The following is a 5,000-nucleotide window of genomic DNA, read 5'->3' on the forward strand; positions in this document are numbered from 1 at the left end:
CTCTCTCTTCCCTCCCCTCTCTCTCCCCCCAATCTCCCCTCCTCTCTCTCTCTCTCTCTCTTCTCTCTCCCTCTCTCTCTCCCCCCAATTCTCTCTCTCTCCCCCTCTCTCTCTTCCCTCCCTCTCTCTCTCTCCCCCCCAATCTCTCTCTCTCCTCCCTCACTCTCTCTCTCTCCTCTCTCTCTCTCTCTCTTTCTCTCCCTCTCTCTCTCCCCCCAATCTCTCTCTCTCTTCCCTCCCTCTCTCTCTCCCCCCAATCTCTCTCTCTCTCTCTCTCTCTCTCTTTCTCCTCCCCTCTCTCTTTTCCCCCCAATCTCTCTCTCCCCTCTCTCTCTCTCCCTCCCTCTCTCTCTCCCCCCATCTCTCTCTCCTCTCTCTCTCTCTCTCTCCTCTCTTTCCTCTCTCCCTCTCTCTCTCCCCCCCAATCTCTCTCTCCCCTCCTCTCTCTTCTTCCTCCCTCTCTCTCTCCCCCCAACTCTCTCCTCTCCCTCTCTCCTCTCTCTCTTCCCTTTCTCCCTCCCTCTCCTCTCCCCCCAATCTCTCTCTCCCCTCTCTCTCTTCCCTCCCTCTCTCTCTCCCCCCAATCTCTCTCTCCCCTCTCTCTCTTCCCTCCCTCTCTCTCTCCCCCCAATCTCTCTCTCCCCTCTCTCTCTTCCCTCCCTCTCTCTCTCCCCCCAATCTCTCTCTCTCCTCTCTCTCTCTCTCTCTCTCTCTCTCTTTCTCTCCCTCTCTCTCTCCCCCCAATCTCTCTCTCCCCTCTCTCTCTTCCCTCCCTCCTCTCTCTCCCCCCAATCTCTCTCTCCCCTCTCTCTCTTCCCTCCCTCTCTCTCTCCCCCCAATCTCTCTCTCTCTCTCTCTCTCTCTCTCTCTCTTTCTCTCCCTCTCTCTCTCCCCCCAATCTCTCTCTCCCCTCTCTCTCTTCCCTCCCTCTCTCTCTCCCCCCAATCTCTCTCTCCCCTCTCTCTCTTCCCTCCCTCTCTCTCTCCCCCCAATCTCTCTCTCCCCTCTCTCTCTTCCCTCCCTCTCTCTCTCCCCCCAATCTCTCTCTCCCCTCTCTCTCTTCCCTCCCTCTCTCTCTCCCCCCAATCTCTCTCTCCTCTCTCTCTTTCTCTCTCTCTTATCAAATCATTCCACACTGTTCCTCCAATTCCTCTCCCTTGGATCAATTTAATCAACCTTCATCAAATTGTTTGAATATCTCAAGATTGGAATTATAACGTGATAAAAACAATAACAAAAAACGAGACTCATCGGCATCATGAATGTTACGGAAACGGGAATGCGTTGGACACCGATTCGTTGCCTTAGTTGTGTCCCCTTCAAAACAGTGAATACAATAGGGTTCAACAGTCGTGACGTCACCTCCCTCGTAATAACGCATAGTAACTTAGTAACTGGTTCTTGACTATCGGAATAATGACGGACGCCCTTATGAAATACTTCTCCGACGAGCATAAAAGTGTATCCAGAGGAGAAAAACATAAATCTAATCATGTTTTGACTTTTATACATTCTGATCACATAACATGTGAAAAGTTCTAGCCAGCATGAAGAATAAAAAGTACCAAGCTGCTCGTTGCTGGGCGGACGTGACATCAGACTATTGAATCCTATTATAAGGACAATGGGGATGATCTATATTACCTTTCCATGTGCTCGAGGTCATTGGTCACATCGGAAAGTGTGCTCAAAATGACTCATTTTGTGAAAAGTGTTCACGATTGGTCATTTTGTTCAGCTTGAGACATGGGTATATTTACAACTTTAATAAACAAAGCAGTGTTTACATTTATTAAGAAATGTCCAATCGTTGTACAGCAACAAATCATGTGATCGATGACTAGATTGGACAAAGACATGAATATAGATAGTATGCAGATGACGTCAATCAGGCCTTTGTTATTGTTTTTGCCTTCCGCGTTTGTGAGTTGTTCTCACTAAACTGTATTAACCAGACTATAAAAGTTCATGGTTACACAGAGTTTGTGTGTTGGTCCCTTATACTTCCGGATGGCAATGTTGTGAACTCCTTGGCCAAGCGCATTCTATCTATAAATCGCTCCCATTAACCAGTAGATTTTTGACCAATCAAAACATGGAATTTGTAACACACCTTCACACGAGCTCAGACAAACACAGTTGGTTGATTATAAACAATAAATGAATGAATTCGACCCTTCTCTGATCATTGTTTTTGTTTTCAAACCTTCAAAAGAGTGACTAGTTATCACACGATTTTCTCGATCAAATTATTATAAACGTTTAAGTTTACACATTGATGTATGTGTTGTCTTTATTCATCAAGCGGAAGAACAGTGGGTGGGAATTTTACTTAGACACAAACCATCAAAAGTAAAACATGTGTAGTTTGCAATGTTTACCAACCACTGTCATTGTTTACATTATGACGGCTGTCCGAGAGGCGTGGTTATCTAAGTGTCTAGACGTCAACAAAATTTTTCACGGTTTGATATTTTCTACCAGTGATAACAAAAAAAAAATCACAAATCATACCAGCTGATACGAACAAGCCACATCGCTTGGGTGACAGTCAGTCCCTTTGTGTTTCCGGACTTGGAATGGGATGCGGAAGTCGTAAAGTTACGTTTTCTTCTCTTCCGGTTCAAAACTCATTGGAAGCGTGCAACCCGGAGGACTATTAATGAATAGATTTCATATTGAATCGTAAGGTGGCATAGCTATGTTAGTACCAGGATGTATAGACCGATTTTTATGATTACGGGCCGTAAAAGAGCGAGGATGGATGGTCTAGGAAAGAAAAAAAATTGACCTTTTATATAGAGCAATATGAACTAAACGTGCTCAAAGCGCTTTACAAGGGGTCCCTGGCCAACAGCAACACGTAATATGTAGGACGGGACATGCCGCCTGTTAGGCTATATTATAATTACAGATACAACGCTGTTAACGGCCAGGTACTCATCTTACACCTGAGTACGGTAAGAGAATGTGAGTAAAGAGCCTCTTCCAAGGGCTCAACTATGCGCAGAGAGAGGCTCGAACCCAGGAACTTCCGATCCGAAAACGAGTGTCATACCACTAGACCACATAGCCGCACAGTTATATAAGATGTCATCACTCTGAATCCAGAAGATCCGTTGTACAAGGTATGTATGTATCCAGTCCTCAGGGGGACTATTTTCATACTTCCAAGGAGATTGGAACCAGTCAAGGAACTAAATTAGGTAGAAAATGCATTATATATCAATATGTAATCATAAGTGCGGCTATGTGATCTTGTGGTATGACACTCGTTTTCGGATCGGTCCTGGGTTCGGGCCTCGCTCGGCGCATATTTGAGAAGGCTCTTTCTTTGCTCACATTTTCTCACCGTACTCAGGTGTAAAACAATAACAATGATCAGAGAGAGGTCGATTTCATTCACGCCATTGTTTATAAACGACAATCTATGTTTGTCCTAGCACATGAGAAAGTGTATCACTAATTCCGTGTTTTAAATAATTAGGCCTATAACTCGATGCTGGGCGTCTGGTAAACCCCCAGATAATAATTATTTACACGAGTTACATGTTCAAAATGATGTACTGCTCGTTGTCATGGAAATTCGTAAATAAATATAATCGATTGCCTTAGGGTCATTGTGTATGTTTTCAGATCTGTTTGGCAACAATACATGGATTCCGGTACACCGATAGTAAATAGTAAACATCCACGTTAATCGTGCTCTGCGGCGCTTTACATAATGATTATACAAATAATATTTATAAGCCTTAGATATGATATTATCGAGGAGAGAGAGAGAGAGAGAGAGAGAGAGAGAGAGATAGAGAGAGAGAGAGAGGAAGAGAGAAATAAATAAATATAGAAAGAGAGAGAGAGAGAGAGAGAGAGAGAGAGAGAGAGAGAGAGAGAGGAAGAGAGAAATAATAAATATAGAAAGAGAGAGAGAGAGAGAGAGAGAGAGAGAGAGAGAGAGAGAGGAAGAGAGAAATAAATAAATATAGAAAGAGAGAGAGAGAGAGAGAGAGAGGAGAGAGAAATAAATAAATATAGAAGAGAGAGAGAGAGAGAGGAGAGAGAGAGAGAAGAGAGAAAAAAAAATAGAAAGAGAGAGAGGGAAGAGAGAGAGAGGAAGAGAAAATAAATAAATATAGAAAGAGAGAGAGAGAGAGAGAGAGAGAGAGAGGAAGAGAGAAATAAATAAATATAGAAAGAGAGAGAGAGAGAGAGAGAGAGAGAGGAAGAGAGAAATAAATAAATATAGAAAGAGAGAGAGAGAGAGAGAGAAGAGGAGAGGAAGAGAGAAATAAATAAATATAGAAAGAGAGAGAGGGAGAGAGAGAGAGAGGAAGAGAGAAATAAATAAATATAGAAAGAGAGAGAGAGAGAGAGAGAGAGAGAGAGAGAGAGAGAGAGGAAGAGAGAAATAAATAAATATAGAAAGAGAGAGAGAGAGAGAGAGGGAGAGAGAGAGAGACAAAGAGAAAGCGAGAGAAAGAAATAGAAAAAACGAGAGAGAGAGAGAGAGACAAAGAGAAAGCGAGAGAGAGAGAGAGAGAGAGAGAGAGAGAGAGAGAGAGAGAGAGGGGCGAGGGATTGAGAGAGAAGGGGAAAAAGGGAATCTGAGAGAAAGACGGAGAGAGAGAGAGAGAGAGAGAGAGAGAGAGAGAGAGAGAGAGAGAGAGACTAGAAATGTATTTTGCCCACCTGACAGTTCCTGTCGCTCGGTGTCACATGTCGTCTGATTGTTGCCAACATCCTCATCTCCCACCATCGTGGTTACAACAATGTTATCCTGATTATGTCCTGAAAATTCACACCATCACAGTAATACCAGCTTCACTTACACGACAACACACAGAATCCGTGTTCGATTCGTGTAAAAGACTGCACCGTATGGCAATCTGAGGAAGCCACAATCAATGCCAAATCCGAAGCACAACTAATCACTTGGGATTTCATGGTCATTATGAATTTAGAACACTTTGTACTTTTCCCCGAATTGTTTGAATTTCCAG

The 5,000-nt window shown here is 43.6% G+C and overlaps 1 protein-coding gene across 2 annotated transcripts in view; it reads right to left on the minus strand.

The window, feature by feature from the left end:
* LOC144973753 (RNA binding protein fox-1 homolog 2-like) overlaps window positions 1–5,000 on the minus strand; it is a 199,149-nt gene that overhangs the window by 193,855 nt on the left and 294 nt on the right. For both annotated transcript variants that reach the window (XM_078916620.1, XM_078916611.1), the window contains exon 1: window positions 4,923–5,000. This exon is cut by the window's right edge. The gene's annotated coding sequence lies outside the window, so the exon portion shown is untranslated. The remainder of the gene's footprint in view (window positions 1–4,922) is intronic.

This window comes from Berghia stephanieae, chromosome 5, assembly GCF_034508935.2.
Source record: "Berghia stephanieae isolate SIO BIC M18660-M18661 chromosome 5, UCSD_Bste_1.3, whole genome shotgun sequence".
Taxonomy (NCBI): domain Eukaryota; kingdom Metazoa; phylum Mollusca; class Gastropoda; order Nudibranchia; family Aeolidiidae; genus Berghia; species Berghia stephanieae.